Source organism: Solanum verrucosum, unplaced genomic scaffold (assembly GCF_900185275.1).
Source record: "Solanum verrucosum unplaced genomic scaffold, falcon-dt-bn FXZP01000209.1, whole genome shotgun sequence".
Taxonomy (NCBI): domain Eukaryota; kingdom Viridiplantae; phylum Streptophyta; class Magnoliopsida; order Solanales; family Solanaceae; genus Solanum; species Solanum verrucosum.
Genome location: NW_026020702.1, coordinates 578,777 through 595,585, shown reverse-complemented (window position 1 = coordinate 595,585; position 16,809 = coordinate 578,777). Strand labels below are relative to the sequence as shown.

At 31.0% G+C, this 16,809-nt stretch overlaps 1 pseudogene; it reads right to left on the bottom strand.

The window, feature by feature from the left end:
- Positions 1-15,901: 15,901 nt before the first annotated feature.
- Positions 15,902-16,495, bottom strand: LOC125812393 (uncharacterized; annotated as a pseudogene).
- Positions 16,496-16,809: the final 314 nt, after the last annotated feature.

Here is a 16,809-nt window from a genome sequence, read left to right as displayed (position 1 = left end):
AGATGATATTGGAAATAATGTATGGTTCCTTCACACTTCTACTAGTATGTTTTCTCTTTCTACACTAAAACTACACATGTCATATGAGTTTTTAAGTTATTTTACATGTGAGGTTTGAATTAACCCATTTAGCACCAACGGTATTACAACATTAACAAAGACTAACACACAATTTTATTCTATTCTAAATTCTAATCATGATTTTGCTTCCAACAGCTATACTGAATTATATATCTAGCACTACCAATCATACATCTAAAGGACTACTGCACTACTAGTAGAGTACAAAGTATTCCAGTAAGCATATGAACAACTTCTTGCCAATTCTATGGCTAAGATTTTAGAAACCTTTTGGAATATCTCCCAACTGTAAAAATGTTGGTTCTATGTGCTACTGATTTCCCTAAGAATACAAAGCTTTTCTATCAAGAATTAAAGAAAACCAAACTATATCATCACTAAATGACCAGATACACCCAAAGCAAGGAGTAAGAGACTGAGAGAATTGCAGCTCTACAATATTGATATTCTATTTCCATTGTCTAAAAATCTATAAAGTAGTGTAAAAAGGAGGAATCTTCCCTTTATCTCTACTTAGCTACTGGCAATGTTTCCCCTCTATAAGGTATGATAGCCTTTTCTACACTATGTCCAATAAGATTAGGACGCACCTAGGGCGTAAAGTATATGGCATGTTTAATACTAACTTTTTTTTCTTGAGCTAAGGTATTAACGTATTAATATGATATAAATAAAATAATTGATATAAACTATAACTTTTGAAAACTGAACTTTACATTGGCGAAATAAAAATATATCTAAAGTTGGCATTCTGATGGAGCTCCGTCTCTGTTGCATCATAAAAGAAAGTATGCAAAGTTAGATACTAAATTCTACATATTTATATATTTCATAAAAAAAAAGTAAGCAAAAATTATCACATAAGTTTGTGTTGCTTCTACCCTTGAAGGCGATGAGCGAGCAAAACATTGCATTTTCCTAAACATTTCCTCTTGCCGTGCCACAATAGTATTCAATTGAGAGTTCAATGCTTCTATTAGAGATTGATGATCTTGTATTTGAGACTGCTGGTGTTGTATCTGAGTCTGCTGGTTTTCTACCACAGTTTCAGCAACATTTAATCGATTTTGTAAATTATTTTGGGCACTAGCCGCTTCCTGTTTCGCTTTTCTGAGGGAGTCCTCTAACTCTGTCGTTTTCCGTTGTGTAGCTCTTGTAGTATTAGCTTTTGGACCGTACCCAAGTCCTCTTATGTACCCCAACTTTGTACCAGGTACGGTATCCACAATTTCATCAGTAGTCATCGAAGCCTCTCCCGAAGTATATAGATCTTTCAAATCTTTCATGTTGTTCTGCATAAAAATACAAATACTATTTAAAGCAGAAGACACAACTTCAGAAGAACATTAATCGAACGAACGCGTTGGATAACCATCCTTACATAGTGAGTCTCAGCCTCTAAAGATGACCATCCTTTCTTACTCGTGTAATGAGTATGCTTGTAGAACTCGATTCTGTCAGGCTCGACTTTTTTAGGTTCATTTTCACTCTGTGAAATAAGAAAAACAATTCAAATAGTACTGAAGTTTTATTAGTAAAAAGAATAAAAATACTATAACTTACAAGTTCAGCACGAGCCGCTACAAATGCTTTTGATCCCATGAAATGATTAGATTTAAGCTTAGTTTGATTGACCTTGCTTATGTCGCATCGTTTCTACAAAGAAAATATAAATATCATAACTTCAATAACAACGAGAATAACATGAATTTAAATTACCTTATGTTTTGGATCGATCCACATGTCACAAAGTCTATTCCAATTTTTTGGGGTCAACTCTGGCACTTCAATTTTACGAGCTTCTTCTTCTGAGCGTGCACTTTCAAACAATTGTTTTGACTTGTAGCGCCATTGTCGGCTTCTGTTTTTCAGAATATCCTCACAACTATCTTTCACGTAATGCTCGTCCAAATTAATCTCAAACCTCTCCTAATTATTTGTTTTTGAAGAAACATACAGAACGATCAAAATCCCTTTCATATTAAATAATAAGCATCAAGCTGCTAACATACTAATTAGCTTCAAAGTGAAGTTTCCTTAGAAAGGCATAGATTGTAGTTCAAAAACATTCTTTGCATTGATAAACGTTGATATTAACAGCCTATCTACATACCTAAAGTCACTATTTCTTATTCCCAGCGAGGTAATGTTACAATTTGATAAGTTAAGGAGAGACTTTCTATGAAAAGGAAATAGAAAAATAAAAAATTTCATCATATCATGTGGCTCTACATCACTCTTTCTGAATATCTTGGAAGCTTAGGTATCAGAAACATAGCAGGACATAATAGAGCCCTTTTAATGAAACGACTATGGAGATTCAGCAATGAAGACAGTGCTCTCTGTAAAGAAGCGGTTTTTGCAAAACCTAAAATACTATCACATTGGTCCACTAATGTATTCATATCTCCATAGGTGTTGGTCCATAGAAGAGCATAGCAAAGCTATGCGATATTTATTAACCTGCAATGCTGCTACAAAAGAAGATAATGACATTCACATTAAAAATTGGAAGGAAAAATGGTCAAGGAACACTACTCTACAAAGTAACTTTCCTACTCTCTTCTCAATAGCCTCTAATTCAGACACTATTATCTCCCAGAACAGAAAAAATAATGCCAGGGCACCATTGTTTAATTTGAATTTCCAAGACCGGAAACTAGATAGTTTGCTACAATTACTATCCAATCTGGATTGTTGTTGCCTTAATGATCACAACCCATATAGAATCCAATGGGATATGATGACAAATGGACAATACACAATGAAAGGATGGTATTCGTTATGATGTGCTCACAATTATATGATAGAGAAGTGGCCTTAGAAGTTTATTTGGCATATCAAAGCCCCTCCCAAAGTCAAATACTTCATCTCATGAGGGCAGTGTCACTCAGGACAACCTTAGGAGAAGGGGCATGACAAAAGTCCATAAATGCTTTACATGCCAACAAGCTTCTAAGACTAACAAACTGTTGATTTTTTAAATTTATTTGTTGCTATTTTTTATTTTAGTTGGGTCATGAATGCTAGTTTAAGGATTTCAACTTTAGTTGAAACTCTTGGAAAGTTGATAAATCCATCAAACAAGTTTGAAAAATGATTCCTACTTGTATTTTTTGGTGTGTGTGGAAGGAGAGAAACAGAAGGTGCTTTGATGGAATATCAACTTCAATATTTTAACTTAATATAGTTAGGATAGGTTATCCCCCTTAGACTCTAATGTCAATCTTTTGGACTTTGTAAACTCTTTAGTCATTTCATGCATAGGAGACTTATAAATGAAACTAAAATCTCACTACTTGTGTAACTATCTTACCTATATCTTCTTGATTTCATTTATCCCTTTTCTTACTTTATCAAAAATTAATGATTGCAGTTCATCTGTGAGTAATTTGGAGCCATATGGAGTAAGCTTTTACACTAAGAGGGAGTTCCTAGGAAAATATTTAAATAGGTTAAAGAGTTGGAGTAGTCACACACTCATTCTTGACGCAAAAACTCTGCTGTAATTTATATAATACCCTTGGAAGTTGGCATCATAAGTTCACAATATTTGGATCAAGAGTAATAAATTTTGTCATCCAGGCTAAAAGTATTGATCCAGTAATTTCTATCTTCTTTAGAGGATTGTACAAGACATATTTAGAGGATCCATGAGGAAACTTTTAGGAAGGAATCTTGAAGAGATGAATGTATACCCCTAGTTTTTTTTTAGTATCCAGCAGTAGATTAGATGTACCAGTTGTGTTTTTTCTAGTTGTTAGTTGTTGATGATAAAAAAATCTTGTCATTTCTTAAAAAACAGAGAAGAAAGAGAAAGAAACCATTAGCAAACTTACTACTAGATATTGCCGAGGAGTTCGCCAAAAAATAGATAGATGAATAATAGGAGTACTCAATAAAAAGAACTCAATATAATCACAACCATGTATAAATTTATAAGAGTGTAGAATTCTTACATGACATCTAATTAGTACTGCATCTTTGTCCTCTCTTGTGAGTTCCTTCCACTTGTTTGGAAGAGAAATAAAATTTCGAGCAATTATCCCCAACTCATTGGATAATTTTGCCGATTGATCTGGTTTAGTTGGCCTTCCTTTACCAACTGGGATATCTATTTTCATCTTGCTTCTCATAGCCTTCTTCATTTTTTCAAGACCTTTACCTCCAGTCTTGCCACGACCATTCTTGATTCTAGTAGAAGCATCTGATGAAAAAAATTAAAGTCAGTTCAAAGTACCACCTAAAATCTAAAAGACTATTACACGTATGGAAGAAAGGTATGAAGACTGAAAAAACTAAAAAAATTGCTTTTTTGTTGTATATAAACAAACAATTAAGTCAAAAAAATCAATGACAAAAACAAAGAGAATATACAAGAGTTAATAGCATTTTTTTTATCATTCATATCATGTCTGTTGATTATAAGCTTCACATATTACATAAATATCATTGAGTTCCAAAGGTGTAGATCACAATACCTATCCATTTAGTAAAATGTTAAACTTGGCCAATAACTAAATAATTTAACCTTAATCAATATAATAAAATGTATTACCTGTATTAACAAGAGGAGTAGGGTTATTTAATTCATCTAGTGATTGCGTATCTTGAATAGTTTCCCCTGTAAGTGTGACATTGCTTGGCAGAACACTATCAAAACACAATAAGTAATTTTAGAATGTCCATAAGACATAAAATCCATTAGTTTAACAAAATTAATTAATATAAAAGCACTAACCGTTGACAACTAAAGAAAAATCTAAAAATATCATAAATCATCAATCTGGACAGTCTCATTCACATTATTTATTTATAAGATTTCACTAATCTTTCTAATATTAATTGAACTATTGAAGCATCACTAGCATATAAATGAAAAAAGTCCTTTGGATCGGCAAGCTACGACTATGATCACTATCTTTCTATGCAAAAAAAATTTCATTCAAAAGCTATATAAGGAAATACCAAGACCTTTTCCTAGAGTCCCATGGAGAAGACTAGTATGCCATAACTTGAGAGCATTAAAATGGCTCTTTATATTAAGAGTAGCAGCGTTAGAAAGACTGGCTACAAGGGACAGACTTGATAGATGGGGATTCACATAACTTTGGAATGTCCTTTATGTGCTACTACTTTGGATAGTATTAGCCACTTCTATTTTGAATGACTTTGTTGCTATGCTGGTGTTGACCTAGAAAGAACTAATCTGTAATCCTGAAGACTTGCAACAAGAACTTGCCTGGATGACTACAAAGGAAAGGAAGAGCCCAAATGCAATAATCTTCATAATGATAGCTGTTAGATGTGTATACCACATTTGGAAGGAAAAAAACTTGAGGGTATTCCAAGAAAGAGCTAGAGGCGCAACACTGGTATCAAGACTATCATACAAGAGGTTTGTCAAAGAGGGCATCTAAATGCAAGTGTGGAAAGAAGGCTATGAACTCTAAACTTTTACCCTGTGTATTCACACATAATAGAGTTCTTTAGTTAGGCGGAAGTAAGATATTGTTGTTGATGAACTAAAGTTATTATAGATTTATTTCCTTTTTAGATTTTGTAATTCCTACTGGTAATAAATAAAACTATTTTTTTACCAAAAAAACTAGCAGATTAAAGAACTAGTATAACATATAGCAGATATATATATATATATATATATGTGTGTGTGTGTGTGTGCAGGAAATGTCCAATTTTAAAGGCACAATATCTTTTCTGAGAACTTATATAAGCTAAGGTGTTAAGAAGAGGTTGTAGATCTTATAAATACCAAGCCCTATGAATAAATGTCTATTAGTTTCAGTAAAAAAAATTAATTGTCCCACAAAATATTCATCTAAAATGATTTTGGTTTAGTTCATTCAAATCCAAGGTTTCATTTTCATATCCTAATTCTACATTCCAAGTTCAAGAAGCAAGTTTCACTTGATAGACTTTCATACCATGTTTTCACTACAATCCATCCTCTCTTTCCTAAAAAATCGAGGGAAAACATCAATATATGAACAAAACAAAGAAGTTGTTTCAATTAATATATGCCTTGAAAAATGTCATGCTTCAATAGTATGTGTCACACACCAATAGTAAATATGCACACCACACAAAATGTATTATACACAATAATTAGGGTGTTTCTAATTCAGAAACTTATAATTGACTTTTTTTATCTCTGATTGATTGTCGGACACAATAGTAAAGCAATATCAATGTATATGAAACAAATAATTAATGAACAAATCTTTTCCGGCATATAACTATCTGTTTAATTTTGTTCAAACATAAAATAAGGGGACTGATACATACCTCTCTTCTTGTTCAGGTTCAAAAAATGTGCTTCACTTTGCAAAGATAAAACTTTTTCGTTTGTTTTCTCATATATATAGTGGTTGTCCTGAAATTATTTTGGAGCCAAAAACCTAAAAAAGTTAAGTGCCAAAAGACAGATTCTTTTTCCACTTTTCTGCTTTCTGGAGGATGAAGTAGTTCTACCTATTAACCCAGAAACTTAGGAAGTGGAGAAGTGGGTGATCAATTTTCTTTTATAACTAATATTTATCTCTACTTTCATCTAATATATAAAAAATAAAATTGCATACACAAAATGGCATAAATATCCATATTATTTCAGAAAATAAAATTGCACAGAAAAATGTCCAACAATTTTATTTCTAAAAAAAAAAATACTGAAGACATAAAGAAACATAAAATTGGTGTCTTACGGATTGAGTTAATAGTTTCACCTCCTTCAGCTGAAACTCAAAACCCTGGATCTTGTATATGCATGAGCATGAAAGTTTTTGTCTTCCATGTTGCAAGATTGTTGATTCCATTTGCTTTTGCATCTTGTATCGAAATAGGTCTGAAAGAGAAGTCTTAAATAGACCAAGGTTACCAGCCTTTTTATCTTCAAGTTTTCGATCCATAAATCTAGTTACCATAGATTGAAGGTGTTAAAAAGCCCAAAAATATCAGTTCGACATAGATGCCATTGATGTAGAAAATTATTCTGATTCTCGTCTCCTCCACAAATGACATGCTTGCTGGTATGCTTCATATCAAATATGCTTTCAGACAATTGTGAAAGGCAATATTAATGGCATAAAAGGTGCCAAAATTCTTTATAACATTGTAGACAAGAAAACCCCTTTTACGAGCTTTTGGGGTTCCAATATAGAACAACTATTAAGCTTGACAAAGATACAACGAGATGGCTTTAGCTGAATGCTCTTGAGATTACAGCATCAGGAGTTGTCTGAATGCATGATGAGAAAGCCAGTCTTAGCTGAATACTCTTGAGGTTACTGCACCAGGCAGAGACTTCTTTTAGGGAGATGAAGAGGTTCTTGCACTTACTTAGGGTATATTTTGGTACTTTTGAGCCTATATTTGGTACACCTATAGAATTATTAATTCTTTTGTCCATTTCAAAATAAGCAAATAAACTAATTTAAGGATGATTTTATCAACTTTTCTATTTTAATTTATTTATTCTATTTTAATTTAACATAGGGTTTAAAAAAATAAAACAAGACTTTTAAAATTTATGGTCCGAAATTGAAAATATATCATATATTACAAAATATTTTTTAATCTTTTGATCTTAAACATTTCATTTGACAAGTTGAAATTAAAGAGTTGTTAACAAAAGGATAAAAATATTGTTTTTTAAATGAAATAAAAAGAAAAGTAGTATAAACAAATTGAAATGATGGGAGTAATTTATTTTTGAGTCTAATATAAGAGTTTTTTAATAAATACTTTTAAAATTATGTAAAAGTAATAAACAAAATTTTCTTTAAAGAGTAAAGTAAAATTATTTATATATATATATATATATATATATATATATATATATTTGGGATAAAATATCCATCAAATAAGCAGTTTTTATTTAGCTCTTTATAGTTTATTATCATACGAGCTTTTCCTCTTTTTATTTCAACATGGTTTCTTACCATAAATGCTGGGTTACTATGAGGACTTTTACTCATTTATATATATAATTAGTGGGAACTAGAGGAGCTTGAGGTCAAGTTTTTCAATTTACACAAAGAGGAACTAAGTTTCTTTTTATCACAAAGGTGGCCCACCTATGTTAGTTCCTTTTTATCACAAAGTTGGCCCAACAACTTACAAATGCATTGTAAAATTATGTCTCCTCTAATTCCCACTTATTATATATAGTAATATTTTACTTTTAAAATTTATTTTTATTTTAATATTTTCCTTTTTAAATAGTACTAAGAAATAAACTAAAAATATTACAAATTTGGTTAACTCTCGAAATTTCACACATACTGTATAATTGGGACGAAGGGAGTAACATATATTATTAAAAAATTACATTACAAATACCATAAATTATAATAATTAACAACTTACAATATTTGAAAAACATATTAAATCTCAAAATTTCACGTGTACCACATAAATTAGAACAAATGGGGGTAACATATATATTATTTGAACATTACATGAAAAATACTATTAATTGCAACATAAAGTATCTGAAAACATATCATGAATTAGAGGGGATCAAATTTCAAAATTTACAACGAGAGGAACTTGCTTTAGGTACATCTGTATCATTTAAATTAGATAACTCTTAAATTACTTCTGTATCATTTAAATTGAGACAAATAAATCTCTCTCTCTCACACACACATCTATGTATATATATATATATATATTAGAACTCTCTAAACTCTTTTTCATTTGGTTCTACTCTTATGTAGTTGCACGCAAGTCCACCTCCATCGGTCCACTTGTCCTTACTGCCATGTGATATCACAAGTTTAGAAAATTAATTCGATTTATGAATTATATTCCTAAATTTTTTAACTAGTATGAAAGTATTTCGTAGTATTTTTAAGGAGTCCACAATTATAAAAATACTTAAAAAGATAAATATTTGTCGAATACAATTGTAATACTAATATATTTGAATCGAATGTTACCAATTTAGCTAAATATTAAATAGTTTTGACTTATTTTTATTGTGTTGGCTTCTTATGCAAGTTTTAATTATAAAATTATTGCTCTATTCGATTGTTTTTATTATTTAGCTAATAATATTGGTTAGTTTTGACTATTTTTTTTGAGCCCATTCAACCACTCATCCCTTATCGATGTTATGAGTTTTTTTCTTTAAAATGATTTCCTATATGGGCCGAGGAAATTAGCGATGCAGTGGTTGTAATTGTTGGGATCATTGATCTTGTTGGTTTCATTTGATCGCTTTGACTCAAAAAGCTCACTGAAATTCTATGCTAGTAACTCTTCCAAGAATTGTAGTGTCGTCGATGTCTAGGAACGAATACATCATTGCTTTCACCGCAACTTCTTGCACTTTGTCATCTAAGTACGCGTCATTTTTATCTTTGTTAGTTTTACTATCCCAAAACCTCCTTGCATTTAACACCCTAGTACTAATCAAGTGTAAAGAATTATTATTTGCTGATATAAAATTGATGGTATCATTCATATAACATAGTTGATTTATACATGAACTCCATTCCGGCATAATAAATACAAATAGAATTATAAGAAAAAAAAATTACTCATGAAAAGAACATATTATTAATTTGATAAATTGAATTGTGTTATAAATCCATTGAATAAGTGGATTGCCCATTATTCATGAACTTATATTTACATTCATGTATGTGTATTCCCTAGGTGATATGAACCTTTTTGAATTCAACATAGTGACATTTGGATTGATTTCTCATTCACCATTATAAGATACACCTGAATAGAAAAAAAGTATTCTCCTTCCTCTACTTATAGGAAGAATAATGTAATTTATGCATTTATTTTATGAAATGACAAGTATTATGAACCAATTATTTATAGTAAGGATGATATATAAAAACGAACAGAACGAGTATTTTTCTTGCATGTATCCTCTTCATATCCATAGTCATTATATAGTTAATTGTTCCATAAATTATATTCCCTCTATTTCAATTTTTCTGACACATTTCAGTTTTCGAAATTCAAACAAGTCTATCTTTGAACGTAAATTTTTCATATCTCTTTTAAATATTTTGAATTGTCAATTATTGTGTTTCGTAATACTTTTTAAGGTGTTTATGAATATATAAAATTTTATTTTAAATTTTTTGAAGATTCCATGAGCAAATTATCTGTCAAACTTAAATTTTTTTGACTCTCAAAAAAATGAAATGTGTTACATAAATTGAAACAGAGAAAATAGTAAAATTTTGCACAATAATACAAAGGGTTGACATTTAAAGAATCATAAGTACCACCATTAGGGGTGTTCGTGATTCGGTTTGGATCGGTTATTGCTTAAAACCAAAACCAAACCAATCTAGTCAATTTTTAAAATTTCTAAAACCAAACCATACCAAACGAAAAAAATAACCATCGGTTTGGTTATTCACCATTGCCTACGTGGAGATTATGTATTGATTTGGTAGTATTGAGGACTTAAATAGGATTAGATAGGAAGAGGGTTTTATTTAATTAAGGATTTGTTTCCCAAGAGTGTGTTGCCTCTTGGGGCTTTGAATTAAAGGTGACATTAAGGTGTAAAAATAAATGAGCGGTGACATAAGTCTTAATTATAGAGTGTAGGTGACAATTATGTGATTAATGATTAAGGATTGTGGAGTTGTCCTCAAGTTTATAAGTTGGCAGTTTGGTCCATTGAATTAAATAAGGGGTAAAAGGGTAAATGACTAAAATCTAATTTAACCAATTTTGGTGGGAACCAAAACTGGAGGGAAGCCACCATCGAGCTGTACCAAAAGGAGAAATAAAAGATTTTCCCCCCGCCTCCCGCCGTATTCCTCTTCTGCTTCTTTCTTGCTTGCTTGCCTTTCTTCCCGTTCTCTTCATCTTCGTCTTCTTCTTTTCGTACATTGTTGGTCTTGACTGCAAGTCCTTGAGCTTTCTTCTTCTTCTTGAATCAGATTTAGCTAATCTAATCAGTGGACCGCATTTCGTTCTGTATCAATTGGAATTACTTCATAAGTGATTGGGGTTACACACCATTGTTTTTGTAAGTACAATTAATAGTTCTTTGAAATCATTCATCATCATCTGGGTACCTGCAATTTTTCAATACTTTGCATTCACGTTTTCAACAGATGGCTATATATGTTGCAACAGAAAGGTTATTTCAATCGTAACAGATTAGACATATGTTGCAACATATAACTTACACAAGCTGCAACATATAACTTAGACATGTAGCAACATATGACTTACATGTGGCAACATAATGGCCATATGTTACAACATATGACTTATACATTTTGTCACAACATGTTATTTATGTTTCGCAACAGAACAATTATATGTAACAACATATGACTTACATTTCGCAACAGAATAGCAATAGGTTGCGATATATAACTTACACATGTTGTCACATGTGATTTATTTGTCATTACATAATAGTTATATGTAGCAACATATGACTTACATCTCGCCACAGAATAGCCATATGTAGCAACATATGACTTACACATGTTGTCACATGTGATTTATTTGTCACAACATAACAATTATATGTAGCAACATATGACTTACATCTTGCCATATAATAGTTATATGTAGCAACATATGATTTACACATTTCTTCATTAGTACTAATTGTTTTTTCAATTAATTTCTTCAGGTACAATAAATGGAGGGATTACTTGTAGGTATTGATTGTCGTGGTGAATGGATCGAGAAGAAAAATCGATACATTTGGCGTTGGAAGGATAGTAAGAAACGGGTAGGGTCGGTAGGAATGACTGTCGAAAGAAATTTTTTGTATGATAATTTTTTCTGGAAGGGTGTCAGAACCTCATTTGTTGGGAGAAAGACCAATTTGTTGCATTGTTCATCAATTCTATCACTTTCGTTGTGAATTATGTAGTTGTGATTTAGAAATAGATGAAGTAGTTAAATTTTTGTATTCATTAAATTTTCATGTGTGGCAACATATATACATTTCTTGCAAACTCATAGGGAAAAAGGTGACATTTTTGTGTTTTGTACTGATTTTTGAATTTTTTCTTTATAAAATGTTTAATCTAAAAAAAATTGACATTTTTCCATTGCTAAATTGCTCAATTTATCAATTAACCCATCCTTGAAGTGACATATGTGGTAACATATGCACATTCTGTTGGAAAAATTACAACAAACATGTCATATGTGGCAACATATGTATATCATAAAATGATCTTTTCGTGGTTAATTCAATTAAATTGTCACCTAATTCAACATGTAACACTAATATATAGTCCTACAACTTGTCTAAGTACAAAATTATAGTCTAATACAACAATCTTCATCAATTCAATCAATTATTTTTACAAATACTATCATACCACTAGTTCATCATACAATGACCAAGTAACTCCATATGATAGTTATAAAACACCCCTGTAAATCGTTGTTCCAAGTGTTATAACATATTTTTATTGCTTAATTATGGTCCCAACTACTAAAATTTGGTCCAATTTGGCATTTTTCCATTCCTAAATCACCTAATTTATCAATTAACCTATCCTTGAAGTGACATATATGGCAGCATATGCACGTTCTGTTGGAAAAATTGCAACAGTCATGTCATATGTGGCAACATATGTATATCCTAAAATGTGCTTTTTGGGGTTAATTCAGTTAAATTGTCACCTAATTCAACATGTAACACTAATATTTAGCCCTACAACATGTCTAAGTACAAAATTATGGTCTAATACAATAACCCATCATTTCTATCAATTATTTTTACAAAGACTATCATACTATTAGTTCATCAATGACCAAGTAACTCTATATGATAGTTATATAACACCCTTGTAAATCGTTGTTTCAAGTGTTATAGCATAATTTTATTGCTTAATTATGGTACAAAGTGTTAAACATATGTGGCAACATATGCACGTTATGTTGGAAAAACTGCAACAGACATGTCATATGTGGCAACATATGTATATCCTAAAATGGTTTTTTGGGGATTAATTAAATTAAATTGTCACCTAATTCAACATGTAACACTACTATATAGTCCTACAACCTATCTAAGTACAAAATTATGGTCTAATACAACAACCTTAATTAATTCTATCAATTATTTTTACAAAGACTATCATACCACTAGTTCATCTTACAATGACCAAGTAACTCCCCTTGATAGTTATATAACACCCTTGTAAATCATTGTTCCAAGTGTTATAGCATTTTTTTACTGCTTAATTATAGTCCAAAACACTAAAATTTGATTCAATTTGACATTTTTCCATTCCTAAATCGCTCAATTTATCGATTAAGCCATCCTTGAAGTGACATATGTGGCAACATATGCATGTTCTGTTGGAAAAATTGCAACAACCATGTCATATATATCAACATATGTATATCCTAAAATGTGCTTTTTGGGGTTAATTCAATTAAATTGTCACCTAAATCAACATGTAATACTAATATATAGTCATACAACATGTCTAAGTACAAAATTATGGTCTAATACAACAACCTTCATCAATTCTATCAATTATTTATACGAAGACTATCATAACATTAGTTCATCAATGACCAAGTAACTCCATATGATAGTTAAATAACACCCTTGTAAATCGTTGTTCCAAGTGTTATAGCTTATATTTATTGCTTAATTATGGTCCAATGTACTAAAATTTGGTCTAATTTGATATTTTTTTCATTCCTAAATCATTCAATTTATCGATTAACCTATCCTTGAAGTGTCATCTGTGGCAACATATGCACGTTCTGTTGGAAAAATTGCAACAAACATGTCATATGTGGCAACATATGTATATCCTAAATTGTATTTTTTGTGGTTAAACTTTTTGAAATTAGATAATATTTGAAAAGGAATAACAACCCAACCATCATACAAACAAATAAATAATAAAACCACTAAAAATGTCCTGATTTAATACCAGTAAGTATTTCAAAACCCTAATTAAATTTTACCTGAGAAGACATCAACGATAAACTAGAAATAATGAGGGCAAAGACGCCTTGTTGTAGAAGAGGATCACAATAGTTTACCACTGATATTGTAGAAAATATTGCAAAAAAATGATCTATGAAGGAGTAATGGAACGAGAGAAAGGAATGAAGAGAAAAAAAAATTGGAAATTAGTAAAAATAAATTAAATTTGGAATATGAAACGAAATGACCTTTTATATAGGAGAGGAGAGAGGGAAAAATGAAGGGACAATTGTTTTAAACCTTTTAATTGTTTATTTTTTGAATTTTGACAATTCAAAGTGTGACATATGTTGCCACATATATCCTTTCTGTTGGGGCAGATGCAAATAATTATGTGGTATTTTTTACAACAAAAGTTATAGATGTTGCGATAAACACCACATTTCTTCCTTTCCATCATAATTGACATTTGTTCCAACAAAATAAAAATAATGATAATAATAATAATCATTAATATTAATATTATCAGCAAAAATGAACAAGTGGTGACAATCTAATGTTGCCACGTATCTCATTTATGTGACATATGTTACCACATATCTTCTTTCTGTGACATATGTTGCCACATATATTCTTTCTGTTGGGGCACATGCAGATAATTCTTTGATGTTTTTTACAATAGAGGTTATATATGTTACCACAGACACCACATTTCTTCCTTTCCATCATAATTGACATTTGTTCCAACAAAATAAAAAATAAAATAATAATCATTAATATTAATATTATCAGCAAAAATGAACAATTGGTGACAATATAATATTGCCACATATCTCCTTTTTGTGACATATATTACCACATATCTTCTTTCTGTGACATATGTTGCCACATATATCCTTTCTGTTGGGGCACATGCAGATAATTATGTGGTTTTTTTACAACAGAGGTTATATATGTTGCCACAGACACCACATTTCTTCCTTTCCATCATAATTGACATTTATTCTAACAAAATAAAAATAATAATAATCATTAATATTAATATTATCAGCCAAAATGAACACTTCACCAATTGTTTTATACAACTTATCAACAAAAAAGTAATTCACAATGGTATACATAACCATCAATCTAATAAATGGTGGTAACCACAACATTTTCATCGAAATTTGCTTTTTTAGGTATAGGCCTCTGTGGGTCTTCATTGTTACTAACATAGCCACTCTGAGCCTTTAAAATTCCATAGTTTCATAGGAGTGAAGCATATCTCATGTGGAGGGTTTCAGAACTAATTTCATAAGATGGTACTTGTAGTCCATCACTCAAAAACTCAGCGTATGCAACAACAAAAAGTCCACAATATCTACATGGTATATCATCAATTAGAAAATATAATAACATCATATTTCAATAGTGGTAAGACAAAAAAATTAATGTGATACTTACAGTCTATTGCTTGCTTGTTGGACAATACTAGTAACATGTGTGACTTCGAATGGGTGAGATTTGTTCTTTTCTTGGTAAGATTAAAGAACTGGCCAGTTGGTTTGGTCTTTTTGATAAAAAAATTCAAGGTACTTTGGCAAAGATTTAGGAAACTTTTGAATCTCAGAGCACAGTTTTCTCTTAGTCCTAGATGAGGTACCAAGGCAGTCCACCAGGTATACCAAACCCTTTGATAGTGCCAACGATTTTATTCTCATATTCAAAAACAACACTGGCATTATCAATGTATGTTTTGAAAACAACAATTAGTAGTGGTATATCCATATTTAGAATGACTCTGTTTCTTCGACTTCTTCTACAAATAGTATAAAATGACATCCACATGTTACACAGATGCATCAACAAATGTATTTCTATATCAATTTATTTGTATGTATTCATGTCTTAATCAAAAGATAAAATTGGGCATGGATTTACCTAATCAGTCCAGGACTTATTGGGTTGAGACATTATGTAAAACCAATCCTTCTTATTTGAAAATGCAACTACAAAATCAAGTTGTTTGAACTCAAGATCCGAGCAATTGGCTAAGTAGTTATCGTCCTTGTCTCTTCTGCAATTGTGTAATCATTATAAATAATTATTTAGTGGACAATAAGAAGAAATACTAATAATAGTTGAACGACTTTACTTTTTTGCATGATGCTTGTAAAGACCACCGTTTATCCATTGTGAGAAGGATGACATTAGTTCAGTTGGACCCTCACCGTCTATGTTAAAACCTTCAAATGGATATAGTTGCTTCACATCACAACTGACGACTTCGACTTTCTTCTCTTTTTTCTCTTTCTCTTTCGCTTTCTTTTTCACTTTCTCATTCTCCTTCTCTTGCTCCTTCTCCTTCTCCTTCTCTTTCTCCTGCTCCTCCTTCTCCTTCTCCTTCTCCTTCTCCTTCTCCTCCTTCTCCTTCTCCTTCTCCTTCTCCTTCTCCCTCTCCTTGCCTTTTGGGTTTGAGTGTGATATTGGAGAAGTAGTCATTGATTTTTTTCTTTCACTAATTATAGATAGTGATTGGGAAATAGATTTTTTCAACCTCCTACACTTCAAAGGTTGTGAAATATTCTTGGATGTATGGACATCAATATTATAAGTCATTTCCTTAAAAATATTAGTGAGTTCTTTAACACGACTAATAAAATAATCATGGTGCTGCTCACATTCTTCACATAGACAAAAATTACATTTGATGTTAGAAGAGGAAGCAACACCAATAAAAGATTGAGTTGTTGTCCTGGATGAAGCTTCTTGTATCATTTCATCTACAAGGTGAATAAAAAAAGGTTGAGAGTTTA